General features: G+C 44.1%; 1 protein-coding gene across 1 annotated transcript in view; it reads right to left on the bottom strand.

Moving 5' to 3' along the window:
• The window catches only part of OCA2 (OCA2 melanosomal transmembrane protein), a 1,149,362-nt gene extending 1,126,432 nt beyond the window's left edge, over window positions 1-22,930 (bottom strand). Inside the window, exon 1 of the mRNA XM_078656175.1 lies at window positions 22,718-22,930. The gene's annotated coding sequence lies outside the window, so the exon portion shown is untranslated. The remainder of the gene's footprint in view (window positions 1-22,717) is intronic.
• Window positions 22,931-23,166: the final 236 nt, after the last annotated feature.

Genomic DNA, 23,166 nt, shown 5'->3' with positions numbered 1-23,166 from the left:
ATCCCCATGCCCCTGTTGTGTGCATATTTAGAAGTCTTGTAGGCCTGTGGCAACAGAATTAGAAGCCCTGACCGTCACCCAGGGTACATGCACACATGCACACTGAAGAATATGACAACGGCATTGATGTGTGGACTTTCTGCAGTTCCAGGGGCTCTGACATATGCAGAAGCTGCAAGGTACTGGGTATATGAACGGTCTTTGAGGGGTGGCTAACACATGCAAGGGCAGAGAGGAGGTTCTGCAGACAGGAAAAAAAGAGAATCCCTTGCTGGGAGACTCGTAAAACTATTGTATTAAATAAATGCCCGAAGCTGGTAAGCAGGAAGCACTATTTATGTTGCGACTGACAGTTGCAGCACACAATGTCTGTGGTGTGGGCTGACCCAAAATTTGAATGAGACTTCCAATAAGCAACAGCTAAGGGGTGGTGACCCATTGGCTCTTGCTGTATATATTATGTGTTGCTTGCATAAGCTCTGGCTGACAGCTATAGCTGTCTCTTGCTAACCGTAGGAAAACTTTAAAGAAGTTACCTGTTAATGACTCTATTGAATCTGGAAGGATGCCATTCAAGAATGCAAAATCTGCACCCAAGAGAACTACCAGGGTGTAAGTACCTTTACCTATGCTTAGCATGATCCGTTACCATTTCAAGCCGGCCTCTTGTACGATTCTCCCAGATCAAATCTTAGCACAGAAATATTACAACTCGGCGCTCTCATTTCCACGTGTTACATAAACTTGCACCATTCCAAGATACTAACTAGGTTTGTGGCTCTGAGCTTTTCTCGCTTTTCTGTATCTAGCAGTATGCTGTGGATTGTGGGTGTCACTTCTGTGGCGTTAAGAGTTCTAATAAAGAACTAGTGTTTTCTATATCCAATATGAAGTGCCACCATTTTAAGATGCAAAAACCGCAGTCGATAGACAGAATGCAGAACAATGTCATACAGTCACCCCAGTACAGAGATCTGGGCCTAAATCCATCGATTTTTTTGCACTCCACACCACCCCAGTTCAGACATGGCCATATGCAAATCAGCCTTGACCCTGTGCCTCATGGGAACAGTCCAGCCCGAACACATGGCCACGAGATTCGAGATGTTGACAAGAATACTCCTCTTTCTTTTTCTGGGCTGGTAGGCTTGGACAGTTTTGTGTTTTCCCAGTTCAAAGAGGAAGTAAGTACCACAAGACTGTGATGCACAAATCTGGCTAGAGCCTTTGAATTCCTTTGGTTTCAACTCAGCCTGTCTTGCAGCAGGGGTCCATGTTTCGGGTGCCAAGACTCAAATCATTTAGATCTTCACGAGTTAGCACAGAGGAAACTTTCATCCTACACTGCTGCTTCCTAGTATGGTGTATGTGTGTGATGAGGTATCTGCATGAGTGGTGACGGGCTGCTCTAATATGGAGGGGAGAAGAGACATTACATCTATGGTGCTGTTTGAAGACTGATTATATCACATTCGAGAAATGCCCAAGCAGCGAGGATGGCTTGTGCCGCGGAAAGAGTGCACTGACTCCCCCAATGTGCAAAGCTGGTAAAGAGGAAACACTCCATCAACATGAGTGACATTCCCAACATGCAGTGGCTGTAGATTGAACAGATAAAAAATGTGAAAGAGCAGCACTACACTGTGAAGATCTGTGTATAATGGGGACAGGTGGGTGGCACTTCCAGATGTGAGCACTTACTACTGGGCCACCCAGCTCCAGATCATATATGATTTAGTATACACCTCAAGGAACAATCCAGCGACAAGACTATAAAGGCATCTTATAGCACCATTTGATACAAACATTACGTATATGGGGAAAAGGGGTGAAAAGAACAACTAGCACTGACTCAGCCAGCACTGGCAGTCTGGGATGGAGCCACTAGAAGTATGGGATGGTGAGGAAAGGTCAAAAATGAAACCCGATGTGGAATGAAAGAATGCTAAAAGAGGTGGGCAAACTGAGGGGATTTCAGCAGTGAACCTGGCAGGGATCTCCAAACTGGATATAAAGTGGACTCGGGCCGGGCAGGCCTTTTATTCGACCAGGCATTTCCCAGTAGGCAGTTTTGGAAATCCAGGGCCGCTCCTGGTGCCTCCGTCACTCTCCTCAGCTCCCAGAGCTTAATCATCATCATCATTTTAACTTTATTTCGGTTTGTTTATGAACCATAAAAGTACATCAAAATTTAGAAAAAGACATTTACAAAAATAGACTAATACACAGTTACATCTCATTTTAGGTATTTGCAATAAATCAGTTAGCATACGGTTTATAGTGTGACGATAAAAACACTAAGACAGTAAAATACATAGAATAAAAGTTTAAAACACGGTGGAAGGCTAGTTATTTCTGGGATAAAACAGTCTACCTACGTTAAAGTAGGTTACTACTACCGGATCAATCTCCGTCTGATTAACCACATTGAAAACAAGAATTTAGCAACAGCAGTAACTATCAGTGCATTAGTATCAGTTTTTAAAATTCTAAAATACTCTATATAGTTCCTGACTCCTAGGGTCACACATAGCTGTATGATCCATTTTTTTCTACTAACAGAGTAAGCAGGACAAAACAAGATCACATGGATTAAGGATTCGTTTGGATCATTGCAACCTGGACAAGGACGAACTAAACCCATTTTCCATTTATCGGTGTAAGAATGGAGGGGTAGTGTACCATATCTGAACTGTAAGTACAGTTTTTTTGCTAAGACAGGTTCTATAGTATCTAATTCCTTTTCAAAACTGTAGACATTCTTGGAATCCAGAAAGCTGTCAGTGAGGCTAGAAGGCCTGGCTGATCGAAGGACCTCTTCTAGGTTGTAGTGTTTTATAGACTCAGCCAGAGCTTAATTGCACCAGGCACAGGGAATCCACAAGAGAGCGAGAAAGGGCGGGAGGAAGGGCAGATGTAGTGAGAAAATGATCCACGAGGGAGAAGAGAGAGAGTACAAAAAGAGAATGGATAGAAAGCAAGAGATTGCATGAGGAGATGGCGGTAGCGGGCTGGTTTGAGCATTTTTGCCAGGACTACCTGATGGAGGTGTGATAAAAACTTTCTCAGCACAACAGGAGGAATGCAAATTCTCAAGCCCCCAAATTTATAAATACACTCAACTAAGACACACCTCACCAACACAGAGGGTGAACTGGATGGAGGTACCAGACCATACCCCATTGGAAGGTAGACCAACTGAAGAAATAAATGGTGTCATTTATATATAATACACTACATAACAATACATCTGACAGTCTTAAGAAGGTGAAGGAGTCCTAAGAAAGAGATCTTAGCCCAATGGAAGATATTGATTGGGAAGGCACATTGATGCACGAAAATAGGGGGCCATAAAAGCAAGGTTTAGTTTAATCCATCTAAAATTGCTACATACGTCTTGCTACAATAGAAGTAGACAATAAAAAATGGGCAGAAGTGAACAACACACATGCACAAAATATAGCATGTAAGATGGAACGTTTGTGCATACTATCCTGGGATATGCCAAAATACAAAGGTATTGGAGAGCCACAATAAATAGTTGACTGCAATGTTAGAATATGACAAACCATGTATCTTTCGGTTTGGCACATTAGTGACCCTGAATGATGTTGACCTCCGAAGACTTAAGCTGACGTTTTGCATGTTGAGTTTTATAGTTGCCAAAAGGGATATTGCCAGGGAATGAGGCAATCAACAAGTGCCAAACAAATAGAAATTGCAATCTGGGATGTATACTTTTTTGGCAGCGACAAAATGGAATATGAAGGGAGGGGAATAGTCAAGAAAATAGAAAAAGTCTGGGTAAGACAAATTCAGTGCTTAATTTGAGCTGGTGGTGTCCGGTGCTCAGCACTGGCATTTAATTGTCTACGCTGGCACTTCTCACAGTCTGCCACATGGTGGCATTGTTTGTCTAATTTAGAGGTGAGTACAATAGTTGATTATCAATTCAATATACATTAAAAATTACTACTTCCTGCCACCCAAGCCATTCTTACAGCTTTAGCGGCCTGGAATAGTCTGAATTGTCACACCTGTAGGAGTGTGATGTTTAGTAGTTGTGTTAGTACTGTCATTGGCAGTGCTGACAGGGTCCATAGATGGTGCAAGCCGCAGTGGCCTCTTGACAAGATTCCTGGCACTTAAAAGTTTACAAATTAAGCACTGGACAAATTACTAGGGGATACCTACTGGCAGCCGTGGCTGCTGCAGGTAAGAGCGGTGGGGCAATGGGCCCTGCTGGGGGGGATTTCGAGAGATGACCACAAGGGAAAATCAAATAAATAATTAATTTTCCCTCGAGTTCGTCTCTCAAAATGCCCCCCCCCCCCCCCAGCCGGCCCCACCGCTCTCACCTGCAGCGGGCGCGGCTGCCTACCTGTTGCCGACCACTGCGTCCTTTAGGTTTTGTTTGCATAAACTCTAGTATACACCTAAAGTTACCTTTAGCCAGACATAAACATTACAGAATATTACGATTTTTGAACATCTTTTCAAACTGTGTCTTGAACGATTTGCTTTTTCGTTTGCCTGTGGTAGAGCACTCCTAGAGTACAGTCTCTTTTTTCAAGTCAATCAGGGAGTATTTGTGTTTGTTTAAAGCACTATCATAATTCGCCGTCTAAGAAGCATATTTCAACGCTTTCTAATCAATTTGGGGTAATTGATTTGCACAGAAGAGCACTTAACAGGGTCTTGTAACATGCGTGTCATTCCTCAATGTTTCCATATAAAAGGCGCAGCAATAATTCTGTTAGAGTGTGTCATCCGATTAAATGGCTGTTCAGTGCTTGTTTAAAGTACCCCACGTTAGCTCGAGCACTGCTGGAGACCGAATAATTAAATGCATAAAAAACATTCCATGCATCCATTTGTCCTTCCTGTGTTTCTCTGATTATTGAACAGCCCGCCCACGGAGTCGATCGCAGATATCTTGACCTTACAACCATTATTAGGGCAAGGTTGTTTGTGATGCGTTTTAGTGTTTGGGTCTGTAATTCGGGTCCTACAATGATGAGGGGCGAGATTAGGCCATACCATCAAAAGTTTCTCATTATAAGGGATCGTTCCAATCATAAATCTTCATGCCTGTTTTCTTTGTTTCTTCATAAAACATATTTAGCGTGATGTATTTTTACAAAGATTAGAAATGTGTCCTTCTTTTGGGTTCCAAATGTCCATTTTTATAACTGAAATTTTAAGTGGTACGAGCCGAGGGCTCACACTGAAAGGTGTGAGAGCTACACCCTTTGGCAAATAAAATGGCATTGCCCTCAGGAATAGCAAAGGGACAACAGCAAATGTTAAAACCAATTTGTCGGTTGACCACTTGACAACATCTGTGCTCCATCTTTGGACAGGAGGGATAACTGCGTCATAAAGAGAGAACCTTTTAGACTAACCACCCTGATGCTAAGAAGTGGGACAATGAGTGGTAAGTTCTGATTGGTGGAGCATCCTGAATGAAATAGTATCAATAGCGAACACCAATCAGAACTTTCAGCTTCCAGTTGGCAGGTAAACAACTTCCACCAGCGGGCTCCAAAGTGATGCCTGCGACACTAGTAATAGGTTTGGCAGTTCGGGCTGGACTGTTCCCATGAGGCACAGGGTCAGACTGATTTGCATATAGCCATGTCTGAACTGGGGTGGCAGAGTGGGCTAAAGAACGGTGATGGATCAAACCCAGATCTTTTGACTGGGTGTGAGTGTTTGATTGGTTCAGATGCTCCGTCCATCACCACCCCCTTTTGTACCAACACTAGTAATAGGGAACACGTCAAATAAAATACATTTCAACATTAACCGCATTCCAATTAAATGACTTCTGAAATTTGGTCACATGCTGGCCGCATGTTGAACTTTCTACAGCCTCTTTATTTGCTGCACCTGAAAACCTGCAGAGAGCATTTAAGTAACCCAGGCATTAGTTGAGTAAGGTGCCAACCACTAAAAGGAATGGTACGTTCTTTTTTCACACTTTAGTTTGATGAAATGACAGCTTAATCACTGCAGCCATTACAACCCAAAGGTTCTCCATCTTGGATCAACTAGGGGTTGAAGAATGAAACAACACAAGATGAAGGGACGGTAAAACCATTTAAGTTCTTTAGATTTAACCACTAAAAAGTTATGGTACAATCTCCCGTGCTCCCAAACCCCCTAAATATGGTGAAACATGATCAGCATGAGGGGAGAAGATAGTGCCGAAGTTAATGCCCAACCTCCACCAGGGAACGGCGAGAGGTTCCATGCAGATGTTAATTAAGAAAGATGACATTGGGAAACCATGAAGGATTGCTTTAAGGAGCACCAGGCTACCCTATCGGGCGATTAGCAGTGCTTTACAAATTCTGATTGATTGAAGATTAAAAGGAAAAAGCAGATCCACAATCTGACCCAGCCTTAAAAAATACAAAAGTTGGAACCTACATTGGCCGACTCCATGATGCCAGCCATACACTGTAAATGATTTAAGAGGCCCAACTTAACTCTGGTAAAAGCAAGGTTTTGGTCACTGTTGGGAGTGTCGAACTATGGGCATTACACTTCTGGCACCATGCACTTGCTGTTTGCCCAACAGCAGTCAAAATTATGATCATCCAAGGCTTTAAGGTTGATTCAGAACTTCAGCTCTCCTCCCAAATTTCATGGTCTCTTCTTGCTTTTTTTCATCTAAAGGAACTGCACATAATCATGCCTTATGTTACCAGTGAAGAACACACAGCAGCAGTTGCATCTGCTATTTTGACAGTCCTGCAGTACAGCAATTCACTCTTCCTAGACCCAGTAAATTTCCACCTCACACAACAACATATGTTGAGAAATGCAGGGGAATGAAAATGTTGTCAAGTTAACCCCAGCCCAAAACAATTTGCACTGGCTTCAAATTAATTTCTATTCTATTCTAGAGATTTTTAGATTACAAACAATCTCCCAGAAGGGTATCTGGTGCTAGAAATCAGTGGGAAACAAGAGGAATTGATATGGGGAAATAGGCCATATCCAGAAAAAGTCATGACCCTCATTATTTAAATTAAAATCCTATGTACCCCACTCTAAAATCACTTAAGTAACATACCCTCTGTTCCTAAAGAAAGCTGTTTGTTAAACTCCATCAAGGACTAAGTGAAAATTGTCTGCTTAAAGTTCCACATTAGAGAAATAAAAATATTTAAAGGCAGGACCTCTACCCTTTTATCCTGGAAAACCTGGAATTTTCTTCCACCATCTTCACTTAGAAACAGAGCTCGGCCTTTTATAAAACTTCTTTAAAACTTGGTGCATACCTCATAACTATGGGTAACCAGTTACTCTATGGAGTCTGTGTTCTGTCCATGAACTTCTACAACACCAAAAAACTCTTTGCAGGCGACTGTGCAATTTATTAAAGGGAGAGATCAATCAACCAGTCAACCATGTGATTTACTCTGTCAAAGTAAAATAGTACATAGCCATCATGCCTACATCAGCAATGGATAAAACATGGTTCTTAACATCCTCTATAAGACATCCAGCAGTGTGGTCGATGGTGGAGAGTGACTACAGACCTTTATGGCTAAGGTACTGCTCTCACTACACCGTGGTCAAGGGTATTCCACAAGGGTTGTTGGGATGGAAAATTACTCTGCATGGTAGTGACGTTGCACCTCTGCCTTGAGTGCCCCAACTGTACTGATTTCTGGATCCCTCATGCTGATTTCTGTTGTCATAAGAAAAAACAGATCATGCGTGTATGCCATGACATAAGCCTATGTAATGGATTGCGGTCTGGTTGAACCGGGAGGGGCTCCCAAAGCGCTAACCCCATAGTAGTTAAAGGATACTGCCTTTACCAGGAGTTAAGCAGCATAAGCACGGTGGTGGCAGCATACCGAGTAGTGACCATTAGGAGCAAACAGGTCCCTTTTAACCTGTGTCACTGGAGTGAAACCTACAGGCTCACCTATTCAAGTTCTGCTGCTGTGTGCTTGACTCACCCCTTGGTCTACATTGGTTTGGTGTGGGGTACTGCACAGCGCAAGAATAATGTATCGTTCCTGGCTGTATGTGTGCCTAGGAAGGGCACACAACAGCGATAATGCAATACAGTGCAGTGAACGCATGATAAATGTATGTACTGGATGTATGTTTGCCTGTGAGTGGTACAATACATGAAGGATGTAGTGCTGTCCAGTTCATGCATGGTAAATGCATGTGCTGGGTGTATGTGCTCCTGTGTGTGATACCATACATGAAGGAAACAGTGCTGTACAGTGTGTGTATATTAATGCATGTACTGTGTGTATGTGTGCCTGTGAATAGGACAAAGCATACTAGACTGTGGGTTACATTTTGGGAGACCCAGGCTTGCATGGTGAAATATGAGGAGCTAGAGGAATCCCCCAAAGAGAATTGTGTATTACTGAATTCCTGTAAGCTTGGTGAGACACAATGGAGAAGGGAGAGCGAAGCTTCCCCTGTATCCTTCAAAGAGTGCTCTTTGATTAAGAGAGCGGTTACAAGGAAGGGACCCAGGCACATCCCAGGAAGGAGATGGGGCTGATAAAAGAATCATAAAGAGTAGGGCTGGACTAACTTTTGATACACATATCACTGTGGATAACATCCAGGTGTGAACTATAGTCACTTTCATGGTCTGCGTTGAGGGGCTATCAGCTTTGTAGTCACTCCTGCTGTGACAGTCTTCTTTCAATAGGAAGACAGGGCACTTCTAAGGGAAGCAAACCCCCAACAAAATCTTTGAATGCTCCAACTATAATTCACATTTGGTGCCTGGAAATTGACTATAAGAAGGGGAGCTTGAGACCCCCAAGTTTGTAAACTGTCTAGCAGCCAGTTGGGCTCTGTGAGGAGGAGAAGCTCTGCAAGACTTCTGCTTGTGACCAGGACTGGGGCTAAGGCTTGCTCGTGTCCATGCTGGGCGAGGGGACACACTGAGGGAGTCCAATACTACTTTCGCCGGCGCCTAGAGCACCAGTGCCTGCCTGCTTGCCAAGACCAGTGTTCTCATTGAGGAAGAGGACCACGTTGGAAGGATTAGGGGCCCAGTGGGGAATCCTGGCTAGTGGAGTTTCTGAGCAAGGTGCAAGGAACAGCTGCTGCACTGATTAGGTCATTGTCTATGTGCGGGACGAAGTTGCCAACCCTGGTATTCCAGGGGAGGGCGGCCGTGAAGTGAGCCGGGGATATTGCTGTACCAATCTGGCCAGAGCCCATGTGCAGTAAGGCGACGGCGACCCCGTATGCCAGGAAGGGCTACTGCGAAGTGAACTACCTTTATCTCTTTACCAACAGGGCGGGAGCCCTGTGCGGTGAGCACTTGGCAACCCTGTATGCCAGGAAGGCATGCTGTGAATGGATTGCCGCATGGAGTGGGCTATAGGCTTTGCGCAGGAAAGAGCTGGTGACCCTATATGCTAATAAATGCTGCCTTGCTAACATCTGTTGTGCCAATTGGGTCGGTGCCTGTGTACAGTAGAAGTATGGTGATCTTGTATGCTAGAGGGAATCACCGAAACTAGCAAGAATTGTGACCAGACTGGGAGGCCATCGTGGAATCCTCCCATTACCTACATCAGAATGCAGGACCACCAACAGGAACTTCACATTACCTTCTCGCCATCCAGGGATGGACTAAAAGATTTACCCTGCTAGGAGGAGCTACAAGGAACCTCCAGTCAGTGCAAGAGCGCGAAAGCATGTGAGGAACTCTGGCATCGCAGAGATTAGCCCATCTGGGCAGGGTTCAGTGAATTCACCTGACTCAACCACTGGCACTCCGGCCCCCACAGAGAGGCTCAGAAACTCACAATGCTTTAATCTTGTAGGTGCGGTTAAAACTGAATTCGGGCCGGTAGGCTTGGGGGAATTTGCTTACTAGATTGCACTGTGGCGCTGGAACACTTTTGACTTTAAGACAGTCAGAATGAACTCTGGAGACTCAGACTACTAGTGGCGCTTGTCCTGGATGTTGCCTGTAGTGAATAGAAAATAACCACTATTACTAGAGTGAGGGGTGCAAGTTTGACACAGGAAACTGCCTTCAAAACACTAAAGCCTTGACCTCAGAGAGGACTGTGTAGTTGTTTGTGAATTTCATATTACCCTTTGTGCTATAACAGTAAAACAAAATACTATTCCTTTTTCATAAGTGAGTACTTGGCTGGGCAATACTTTATTACTCCATGTATTTTGAGTTGTGAGCCTGTGTTCACTCCCTCTGTATCTACCTCCTACCCCCTCCCAGGGAGCCTTAGACTGCTCAGGGCACGCTAACCGTGAGTCAAGTCTCAAGGGGTGCTTGTCCCAGTTGCTCAGGATCCATAGTAGGTGGGGCCCCAGGACGTCAGAAGTAAAGGGCCCGACCCCCACGGTTGGGCCCAGCAGCTCCTGCTTGCCCCATAGCCCTCTGAACGGGGTTCTGACAGGGATAATCCTACATTATCATTAAAGCACTCTTGTCACTTTTTGGTAGCCTGGACCAAGGTTAAATGCATAATCTTAGGAAGGATTTGGGGTCTATAGGGAAACAGGAATCCGCAATATGTTATGTTATTGTCATTGTATGTTATACATCATGCCCTTAGTATGGTTGTGTAGCAGACACAATGATCTATTAAAGGTCTTCAGGTCAACTAGGTAGTATTTCTCACTCAATTCTTTTGTTACAGCTTTCCTTACTCCAATGTGATGGAATGGCAAGAAATGGCCGATCATGGCACTACAGCCTTTGCAAGTTTTGCAGTCTCTGCAACCTCTGATACAGTTGCACTCAGTGAGGAACATACTCCAGCTGGTATGAATGGCTGCACAAGGCTGGCACAGCCTCCTTGTATGTGACTATTCTGGACATGAATCATCCCAGAGTTCTGATTAAGGTTCACAAAGCTTCCAGGTCTTTTGAGTTCAAGTACTGTTTCTCAACAGGGGCAGGCAAAAAGTCACACTACAGCTGAACAACACAGGTACATAGAGAACCTCAAAGAAAGGCCTCGTGGCTGATACTTCATTGGCCCATCCTGCTGCAATCACTTGGGTTCTCCTCAGTCTCTCAGCTATAGGTCACCTGCCAGACTTAAAGGCACTACAGTCTCTCCACAGCACCAGAACACCGAGGAGCAACACGTAAAGCTACCCTCTTTGATCCCAAGATGTGATGGGAATGCACCTAATAAATGGTCTGGCAGTTAGGACTTCCAATTGACAGGATATAGATGTATTCTTCCTGCATGAGTTTAACAATCTCCTGATTTCAGAACTTTATGTGGATCAACTTTATTTTATTGGCATTTCAAGTAAAATGACAAATCAATAGCAAGCGCCTACAACCCCTGATATTTCAACACAACGCATCACTATAGGTCTCAAATGCAGGCATGACCATAGAACAAGAAACACCCAGGAAACCAGGTGTTCTTGTAATCTCAACCAAAGTCCTGCAGATGCATGTTGGTGCTTTATTAACTGTAGCACTGCCTGACGAAATTTCTCTGCTCTTTCCACTGGGTAACATATAATTTCCAGATCTGTTCTGAAGCGGTCTCAAATAAACATCTTGGCTTATGCTGGATCTATCTAACACTTTTGAAAATTAATCAATACGTGTTTCTGAGAACAATACAGAACTGCCACCCAACCCAATAGAGCTTTATCCTTTGTTTACAAATGGAGCAGCCAGTTGTCCAGATAAGGATAGATTTTCCAATCATCGAGCTGAAGTAAAGCAACCAGATGAGCCAGAATTTTATGCAGATTTCCTTGTCTATATGTTTTCTCCTTTGGTCTATAACAGGATAATTCATTTTATTTTCCTCAGAATCAGACCAAAGGGGGGTAATATTATGTCAAGTTTCCATATTTGAAGAATATTGTACATTAACCATGGTCTCCAGTACAGTCTTCCTCCATGCATAGAGTATGAACTTGAAGAGGAGTCCTCGTCCACAAAAAGCCTCTTTTTGTGGTCTTGGCCCACCATAGCAGTAATCAGTAAACTCTCTAAATGCCAGCCCGGGTTCTGCCCTTACAGCTACAAAGTAACCAATGCTTGGTGGAACGCTTCCATTTCAAAACCAGAAAGTGAGCATTCAATTAGGAATTGTATGTACCTGTGCGGAAGCCTGATTACAGCATCTGTGTTCCTATTCACATAGAAACAGCCAGATGAAACTTCTATTGCATGCACGCACCACCATCTTATTAAGGACTCCACTCCTCAAACACTGGTAAGGCTGTCCTTAAAATGGACTTACCCATTAAATGTTATGCAAAGGAAAGGGCGCCATAATCCTCTCCCTGCCACTTACCCATACAGAGCTGTTTCACTCACCGCAGCCAACATGAAATGCTTCTGCTGTAGTGTCCGCTTTACGGAGGAGTAATTTCCTCCCATTGTTGACATGAAGCATCACACCACCACTTCCATCTGCACCCGGCTCAGAAGATACCAACGTGAGAGTTGGGATTCCGAGCCCGGCAGAGATCACTCCTTCCTCTCCTATTCTCAGTCATGAGATACAAGAAAAAAGACGATGTTTGATCGGTAGGCTTAGCCTTTTAAAACCCATTCCGCGAGCAGAGTTTCAGGTTATTTCATGTCTGTGGTGAGTTCACCTCAAAAGTAATGAATGGGTTGAGACATAGGGATAATTCGATCACAAGAAAGTCAGACAATAAAACAGGCGTGTTAATATGCATGAACACACCCACTAGTAGAGGCAGAGACCAACAGAGAACTATATTGGAATTTGATAGACAAACATAACCTCCATACATGCCAATAGACCCAGTTCCGAGGGGATACTCACGATTTTCTAAGCCAAAAATGGCTTTATTTTAACAGTCTCCTAAGCCAAAAGTGACTTTATTTTAGCTGTCTCCCACCTGAAATTGAATCAGCATCAATAGAAGTCAATGGGCAAGGTACAGTCCCCCAATTTTATTTTTTCCTAAAGCTCACCTTTCCTGTACTAAAATGCTAGCATGGATGCCCTTCTGATTTAGATGTCAGGCCTGTATAGTTTTCCGTTTATTACTACCTATGATTGACACACTGACCCTGCAAAGTCCCATGTCTTCATTAGTTTTTTCCATTAATATTCCTCTTTATGTCAACATTTAAATGAACTGTTTAAGTATTTCAGAATATATCGGAATTAGGAACACAAATAAAGCACTATTTTGTTATTTCTGAAGAATGTTGGAAACAAATAATTTAATATGATCAGAACGAATCATTACACTAGGTAATACAATTTCCACACATATTTATTTGTGCACTGTATAGTTTTAATAGTAAAACTGCATGTCTGTGCAAATGTAATGGTAATTACAATTGAAAATATGCTGCTGCATTCTACTCTGCACCAATCCACTTTACACCACTCCACTCCACGCCACTGCACTCTGCGCCACTGCACTCTAAGCTACTGACCTCCAAGCCTCTCTACTCTACTCAGTACCATTCTTCTCTATGACAGTGCACTATCCGTCACTCTACTCTACACCACTGCACTCTACACCACTCCAGTCTAGGCCACAACAATCTACTCTGCACAATTCCACTCTATACCACTCTGCAATATTGCACTATATGGCACTGCACTCTATTGTATTGTATTGTATTGTAATTGCATTTATATAGCGCCTACTACCACAGACGAGGCGTCGAATCGCTTTGTCGGCGAGTAGCACGCTACTCCGGGACCCGAAGAGGATTAGTGTTGAATTAGTATAGTGAAACATGCAAGTACATTTTAAGTGGTGGATATGTTAGTCAGTTATTTGGATTTGGAATGATAGCAGAAGGATAGAGGAGGACAAAGGTTGCCAATACACTCTACACCAATGCACTTTACTCTGTAAGACTCAACTGCACTTTATGACATTGCACTTTACAGCACTATACTCTACGCAGCACCACTCTATGCCATTCTACTCTGCACCACTCTGTCACTGCACTCTATGGCACTCAACTTTAAGCTGCACTCTACGCCATTGCACTCTATGCCACTCTACTCTACTCTGCGCAACTGCTCTCTGCATCACTCCGCTCTATGCACTCTACCCCACTGCACTCTATGCCAGACACTCTACCACTGCACTCTACGCTATTCTACTCTAGTTTGCGCCACTCCACTCTGCACCATTGCACTCTACTATGCACCACTTTAATCTATGCCACCACATTCTACGATGCTGCATTGTACGCAGCTGAATTTAATGCCACTGCACTTAGTGGCACTATACTCTGCAACACTGTAGGCCAATGCACTCTACACCAGTCCACTCTACTCTGCCACTCCAGTGTATGCCACTCTAAGTGACTCCACACTCTGCCACTCCAATACGCCACACTCTCTGCCGTTCCAATCTGCAACACTCCACACCACTCTCCTCTGCGCCACTAACTTTTAGTCTTGCTGAGCAGCAGCCATGCTGGTGTACAACATGCCTAAAACATTGGCGAAAGCCAATAGCTCCCGCATAGGCGAGACCTATTGGCTTTGCCAATGCTTGTTTTACCACCAGCGCTGCCGCAGGAGGACTCTTCTTACTAGGAAGGACTGTGAAACAAAATATTTTCAAATATTGATCGTTAACGTCCCCTCAAGCTACCTGTATCATAATGTATCTGATCATGAGTCTCAACCTTCTGATGAAAAAACTTTGCTTTTTTGTTCTCTGTTTGTCATTTCGCGCTGAGGGCCAGTTGCATCCTTGTGATCCTACCTTTCCTCCTCACACAATCCCTAAAAAACGGAATGCAGATAGCGCTTGCAGACCAATGAGAATCTGCATTGTTGTCTCCTCCTTTGTTTCTCTAGCTCTCTGTGCATAGCCTCGTCTCCTCCCTGAGGACTTTCAAAGCCTCAGCTGCGCCCCTTCTTCATTGATGTTTGCGGTCCCTACGTGTATGACTTCTCACAAGACTAAACTCGACGTCAGTTGCTTCTTTCCAGACCCCTTTTATGAATGTATGTAAGTGGCTCTTTCTTCATTTCCTTCGGGGCGTTAATTAACCCTGTGGTGGATCGGTTTGTCTTGTACAAAGAGGCACACTTTGCTATCCCACTTCTCAGAAATGCCATTCATTGAGGAGCGCGAGGCCGGCGGCAGCCCCGTGTTACAAGAGCGTGAGATGCTGGAGAAGTTAGTCTGAGGAAGTGGAGGAAACAAAATTGTTGTGAGAGGATTACGTAGAAATTTGCCCTTACTGGGAATATATTTTGAGCTTCTTAGCTCATTTCCCTCATGATGAGAAAATGGTTCACTGAGTAAATGCTCATCGCTGACATCCGCTGTGATCTGGAGGTACTGAGTTTGAATCAATACAGTCTTTCATTCTTCAAATATCAGTTAATTGAACACCAATAAACTCGATAATAATGCCAATTTTTAGTTATGTTTAGAGCAGTAAGAAGCATTATAGTAAAAGCAGCCCAACTGTGCCCTTAGGAGAAAAGATCAACCAAAAATGTAACCCTAGATCGGGATGTCCATGATACATCCTGACTATGCCAGATTTTCAGAATTATAACTAGTTATGTGAATCAGCTTGTTTTAGATTAATTGTATTTCAGTTGTGTCTTATCTGGATATCCAGAAAATATGACATGGATTTTGCCCTCATAGACCTACATTTGACATCCCTCCCTGTCCCTGTGTCTGTATGTAAAGGATAGACATGAAAAACCGAGCAACAAAATAGCTTGAAAGTAAGTGTCAAGTCACTCCACATAACTTAAATATATCAATTATATGTATATATAAATATATATATCTGTATAAATATATATATCCAAAACTCCGCAGCTGAGCAACAGGCAACTCTCCCTCGCCTCGTACACAGCAAGCACGGACATGGACCAGCAGTTCGGTGCAGAAAATGTATTTGCAATATGTCGCCATAACGTTTCGGCTCGTCTGAGCCCTGTTCACATGATATATATATATATATATCACCATTAGCTAGTTATAGTCAGGACCTAGTTTCCATTGGAACAGCATTTTTTGTTTTGCTAATAACTTTGGCGCTGTTTGCCAAATCTTCACGAACTTTTCTAAACTAGTTTACCACTCACTTCAGCTGCTGTCTGGAAAGCATCAGGGTGATTTGTCAAGCGGGGGCCGAGAAAAAGTGGCGATCCCAAAACACTCTTTCCTTAGGAAAGTTCCCATAGGGATTTTAGACACGACTACAGCCCGAACCGCTGAACAGAAATGCACTAAATTAGGCAGAAAGCAAGACTTTGATCCAGGAAGAATCTGTAATTTGGTGTAAATTCATTCAGTAGTTTTCGAGTTATTAAGGAGAAAATATTTGTCTATATCTAGAGACGCAGATCTGGTAGATCTCAGGGTGAGATCTGATTGGCTGTCACAACTTCAAGCAGGAAGTGTTGCCAGCCATCTTGGGACTCAGCCTGAGTCCCAGAAAAACACACACATACCAGAAGGTGGCAAGTTAGGAATACCATGACCCTCGGACTCCATCTGGGGCCAAGAACTTTTTTTTTTACTTTACTGCAAATTCGCAGATGATGGGTGGCAAAATACATTTTAAAAAACGTTTTTAAAAAAACAAGGTCTACCACATTTGTTTTTTTATGAGCCCTGGATGGGCCAGGTTCTGGGAGAACATTAATATGCAGTTGGGGACGAGGGACACGCGTGGCCCCACTCCATTGGCCGATTTTGGCCTTGGGGCTCTCATCCCCCAGAGCCTGGCCTTTGTAACAAACTTGGAGGGGTGCATGACCCCCACTCCTCCTGGGCCAGGTTCAGCTCCGGGGCCCATCTCCTGGGGCCTTAGCCAAAAATAAACAGGGGAGGAGGACATGCAGCCCCCCTCCCCTACCCAATTTCGGCCCTGGGACCCCATTTCTCAGGGCCCAGCCTTTCTAAAACAAAAACTGTGAGGGGGCATGTGGCCCCCCCCTCCCAAGCCGATTTCAGCCCTGGAGACCCCATTCCCCTAGGGCCCAGCCAAAGATGAACAGGGAGAGGTGGTCACTCAGCCCCCTTCCCGGGCTGATGATGGCCAGGAACCCTATCCCCTGGGGATAGGGTTTTAATGAAGGGGAGGGGGCTGCATGGCCCCCTCCCCAGGTTGATTACACCCTGGAGACCCCATCCTTCAGTACCTAGCCCCAATTTGAAAAAGGAGGGGTACAGCTGGTAGTAGTCTGCAGATCTGTTTCCCTGCCCACAGTGATGTGGCCAGGGAAACAGATCTGAATATTGCTCCCTCCCGTAGGGAGCAGCATATTTAGCTTTTCCATTTGGGTGGAAGTAATGCCGGCTCACGCTTGATGCAGGGAGCCGGCTGACATTGTGGGGGCCTTGGGGCTCCCCCACAGCCCCCCAAGGTGGATGTGGTGGGTTCCCAGGACACCCACCCTTTCTAGGCCAGGTAAGGGGGGAGGGGCTGCGCGACTGCCTGCCCCCTTTGCATATTGCCTGGGCCCAGGGGGATGTGGTCCCCAGGGCTGCAATCAGCCTGGGAAGGGGGGGCCACACAGCCCCCTTAACATACTTTACAGATTGGCTGTGCCCAGGGGGATGAGCTCCCAGGGGCCAATGTAGGCCTAGAATGGAGGGCAGCGTGCCACCTCCCCTTATTAACTTTGGCTGGGCCCCAGGGGGAAGGCGTCCCTAGGGCCAAAATCTGCCCAGGGTGGGGCCTGCATGCCCCCCTCCCGCATTTTAATTAGGTTGGTCCCTGGGAGATGGGGTCCCCGGGACCAAAATCAGCCCAGGGAGGAAGGGCTGCATGCTCCCCTTGCCCATAAGTAAAATGGTGGGCCCGGGAGACGGGGTCCCTGGGACAGAAAATGGCCCAGGGAAAGGGGCCATGCACACCCTCACCTAAAAAAAAGTGCACAAGGCCCCTGAGGATAGGTTATCCAGGGCCAAAATTAGCCCAGGGAGGGGATACATAAGCCACAAAAAATGCCAGGCCCTGGGGGATGAGTCTGAAATCAGCCCACCCCCCCTAAAAAATGTGCCAGACTGGGGGTTGGGGTCCCTGGAGCCAAAAGCGGCCCGGGGAGAGGGCGCACAGGTTGGATGCAAGAGGGATTTGGCCGCAGGTCAGGCCTTGCGGCCAACGCGCTTTGAGCGTACACTAGTTGGGGTTGGCTGCATGTGGGGGTTGGCTGCATGGCCTGTCCTGCGGCATGTGTGGCGGCGGTTGGATTAACGTATGGTAATTAAATATTACTTTGCATTGCAAAAAAACTAGAAATTCACAAAAAAAACAAAGGTTACAGGGACGTTATAGTTGGGTTCAGATTTTACACTGGAAAATCACAAAGGTTAAAGTGATTTTATAGTTAGATGAAAGTGTCAGTTAAAACATAACATTTTAAACTAAAACCCAAAACCTAAAATTCACCAGTTACAGTTTACTGAGCTAACTTGAACTTGTGCTCCACCATGCCCAGTGATGTCTTCAATGGTGCCATTTAAGAAATTATAAGTTATGTCATCAATGGTGTAACTGAACATGTCATGAGTGAGGTAATACGCAGAGGATGATAAGTACACACGTTTTAGTTAGCTCAGTAAACTATAACTAATGAATGTCTGTGGTTTTATGGAGTTCAAAATGTTAATTTTTAACTGACATTTTCACTTAACTATGATTTCACTTTAACCTTTGTTTTTTCCCAGTGAATTTCTAGGGTTCCTTTAACGTAATGTAAGATATTATTATCATACCCAACCACCAGCTAGTTGCCTAATCATGGCCTTTGAGTGTTCGACTTGGGTAAAGGGTCTCGCCTGAAGTACAGCCCGCCACCCCCTGGGGGAAGACAACTCCCCCCCCCAAAGACACCCACCCCACATTTTTTTGTGATACCTCAAATTTTGTTTTTCAATTTTGGGCCCAGGGAGCGTCCTTCTAGGGTCCCACCCTCCCCGTAGGGACTTTGGGGGTTCAGGGTATTCCTAACCCGTCCCCTTATATCCTTTTTCAGAAACCTTCCCACGACAGGGGACCATGTCTCTGAGTTCTGTAATGGCTGTTGTAGCATTACTTTTAACGTGGCAGCCAGACAACCTGAGTGCCCACTCTGAAAAAGTCCCCCCCCAGCCAATTAGAAGGCTTGAATTTTTTTTCTTCAGCCCAACTGTCTAGATAGCTATAAATATTGAACCTTAATTTCTCAAAAACTACTGAACAGATTTAGACCAGATCACAAAAAGCATGCTTTCTGGGTAAAGAGCTACTTTTCTCCCAAATTTGGTGTAATCCAGTTAAGCTGTTGTGGCTATAGTGCTGTTCAAAAATTCCTATGGTAAATTCATGGGGAAAATGAATTTTGCACCTCCACCCCTTTTTTCTGCCTCTTCTTGATGGCGTACTCTGAAACTTTACAGGAAGTAATTGACATGTATAAACTTTTTTGGGCAAGTTATGTGAAGATTCATAAATGGGGCCAAAGTTATTAGCAAGACAAAAAAAACTGTTTCCTATGGTGATTAGGTGCTAACTACAGCTACACTGTGGTGGCTTTCTCATGGACTGCTCACTTTCCTTGCATGACCATATCAAGAACCAGGCACAAGCCGCTTTGTTCCAGGTTACATTCCTGTGCACTGTTGAGCCCTTCATGGCAACTATGAACTTATGATCTACACTACAGTCTTGGCCCTCATCCTGTAACACACCCCTGAAGCTAACTCTCTATCCACTGGCCTCCCAGAATCTTCAGTGACACGACACTAATTAAAGCACTGTTTCATGGAACAGCTCCACTAATCGCCAACCAAAAATGTCTGACCACATTTTCCCTAACTTGAAAGATCTGCATTAGCCTCCTCTCCCTTCCAGAAGCCAATTTACCATTTGTGGTGTGATCTAAAAAGAAAACACAAGAAAACCTGTCTACACTACCTATACATTCAATATATCTAGTGGCACGTGCACTATTATGATCATATCCCTTGCCAAGTAGGAAATCGAAGGAAGTTAAGAAAACACACTCGAACAGGCTTTTTCAGCATTTAGACCAAGACTCTGGAAGGACCTCCCATTGTACCTCAGACTTTCCTCCTCTTAGTTGTAACTCAGGAGATAACTCAAAATCCAGTTATTTGCAATAGTTGTACTTTCTAGATTATCAGTTCCTCAAACCCTCTTATTCTCTCTGAATTTGTATGCAAATATGCATTTTTCACTTATAAATCAGTGACTTATTGTAAACATATCTACATTTGTCACAAATGTGGAATATGTATTATGGTGATATGTACAGTGCTCCACTTCCCACCAGGACATGCTTAAAATAACTCATTGAAAAATAAATCGCTAAATACTTATTTCTAGTTATTACACTTATTAAGTTGTAGATTGTTCATTTTCACCTTTTTGGCACAGATTTCTCGGCACAGAGATTTCACCAAACTCCTGGTAGGTTCCTTGTTCTGGAACTCCATTATTTGAGACCGGCACATTTATAGGAGTGTGAAAATCCAATAACAAATGAATTAACAAAAAAAGCCTAGTAAGGGTGAGAACTGTGGTTTTACTATGCAATAATCCTATTTTCCTAAAAGTGGCATTATGCATTAAAATACTAAGTGCAGCATGATCTTCAGAGTGACTCAAAACACAATGGGCCCCATTCACGCAAAAAAAAAAAAATTTAAGTATGTTAGGAGACTTTCCCGTTCGCTTGAATGTACTTTTGCACTTATATTTTTCAATGCACAACCCGTACCAGAAAAGTGCTGGCAAAGCTGTGCCAGTGCTCAAGCTCTTTTTCATGCTTTAGAATTTTTTCAATATGGATTTGTCCATGCAGTGGAATTCCACAATGTGCAATTGCATATTATTTTTCCAATGGGGAAAATAATCTTTCTGTAGAGAAACCCTTCAGCCCTAACTCCCCCACCAAGAGTGGGGGTATTCCATTTCCCTTCCTACCCTAGAAGGGCATTCACCCCAACCATTTGGAGGAGACAATCTCTAATCATTTCCCGGGGTGGAAAGGGTTGGAGAGCAGGTCCACAAACTTGTGGGCGTTCACAAACTCATAAGACAAGCCATGCCCCAATGCACCAACTTTCCACCACTAGGGTGGGGTTTACACCTGCATTTTTGTTGCACTAGTGGCATACAGTAGCCACGGTGTTAAAGGATTTACTTTGTTTCTTTTTGTGAGTACTCAGCGGAGGTAGCACCTGCCATTTTCATCTGTAAACGTAAGTTTCAAGACAAGAATTTGTGTCAGGTCCAACGTTTCCAAAAACCAGGACCTGTGCAAGAAAACAAAGTGCTTGTTTGCTCGTCACTGTTTGACTGCCACACCAGCAAAGTCAATACATAAGGAATGGAGAAGGCAGCTGGTGCGAACTCTCAAAGTTGTTATGCACATACACATTTGAGTCGAGGAAGCTAAAAACGATCAACTAGGTAACTACAATGATTTTAATTTCCTTTTATGCAGCTCTATTACCCACAGTGTCTTTTGTGTTTCATAATTTGTATAGGTTATCCAAAATATAATATCTTTACACCTTCTGCCTTATTACCTAGCTCAAAAACAATATACAAGAAGTCTTCCCCTCAAGGAGAGTTGTGTGGTTAGCTTACTAATTGTAGTACAAATAAGATTAAAGGGTGTTAGTGAGTCATCCAATCCACTGACCCTCTGAACTGAAGCACCTCTGGTCACCTGGGAGAATGTAGTATCTATCGGGTTTGGATTGAGAGTTCCCAGCACTGAAGTCCAGCACAGCAGGACAGGCTTCTTCACACTACCTGCTCATTTGCATATCGATGACCTTTGGGGCCAATTCACCAAAGTATTTACGAGTACGTGAAGTATTACTACAGGAGTACTCTTTCACATACTCTCACATCCCTTTATGACTCGTCCAGAAACTCCCAACTCCCTATTAGTGAAAGTGCAGGGAGTGCACGGTCCTTTCTAGTTACACATGAATAGTCCTCAAATATTCCCATTTTTATTCCCATTTTAGATGTTTTGGAGCCAATTCATAACGGCATGTAAGAATGTATAAAAGAGAACTACTTGCATGGTACTTTATGTTCTTCAGCATCCCTTTGTATAGCGCCTAAATCAAATAACATTCAGGTGCTTGAGGTACAGGAGCTATGCAGGCGGTGGGAAAATCTCCCATGCTCGATTTACTAACCTAGAGTGTAAACAGATGTCTTTAATCCTTTTCTCTAAAGGCTACATTGAGACCTCTCTGATATGTCATGGGAGAGTGTTCCATATTTGACACTTATCCCAAGGATCTTTCCTCCTAATGGGACATAATAGCCTGCTCAGATTGCACTGCAAGTTTAATCCTCAGAGGAGTTTGATGCCAAAGTCACCGGTGCCACACTTGTGCTGTAAAGAGATGCCCTGTGGGAGCTGGCACTGCAGTTCACAACTAGGCATGTCCTGGGGTAATATTTCAAGCTAGCCTGAAAACTTTCAACACATCCCCACTCTTTGTTTAATTAATATTACAGTATAAAGGCAGCGCCTTGAAGCAACGTGATTTGCTTTGAGCGTTTTTTAAGTCGCTTCGCTCACTCAAGATGTGCAACAGCAAAAAGCTGAGTCTTTAGTGATCTTAAATAGGGTTCTATAACAGTCGATTGCATTTTATAAATATCATTAAAAAAAAAACAACGTAATTTCAACAAACTAATAGTAGTCCATTATTGAAAATGCAGTTTTACCTGAGTCCTTGTGACGATTCCCTCCAAATACAGGCAGGCACTTATATGTTTTCCTTGATGGTGGTGGCAGAGTTTGGGGTGACACACACGAAGATGGGTAGCCAAAAAAGAAAGAGCGTGGAAATAAAAGCAGGGGAGATGGGATAAGAAAAGGGAGAGGAGAGATGTGGCCCAGAGAGCACTGCCCTGCCTTCTGCGGGCTAAGCTAGCGCCGAACACCAGGTTGGTTGGTGGTTTGTGAATGAAGCTTTGATGTAGGATAAATGGGCTGGTCACAGGGGCTTTACGCTCAGCAGCCTGGAGCTAGGCGCAGTGACTATCACACTGTAGTAGCGGCTGGGCGCCCTCTCACGCGCGCACGTACAGTACAGTGCGCGCGAGGCTGGAATTCCAAGAGTGCCCGTCATGTGATGGCGAGCCAGTGGGCCAGGTTTGATTTTACACTTGCA

This window comes from Lissotriton helveticus, chromosome 8, assembly GCF_964261635.1.
Source record: "Lissotriton helveticus chromosome 8, aLisHel1.1, whole genome shotgun sequence".
NCBI lineage: Eukaryota > Metazoa > Chordata > Amphibia > Caudata > Salamandridae > Lissotriton > Lissotriton helveticus.
This window is presented reverse-complemented; position numbering and strand designations above follow the sequence as displayed.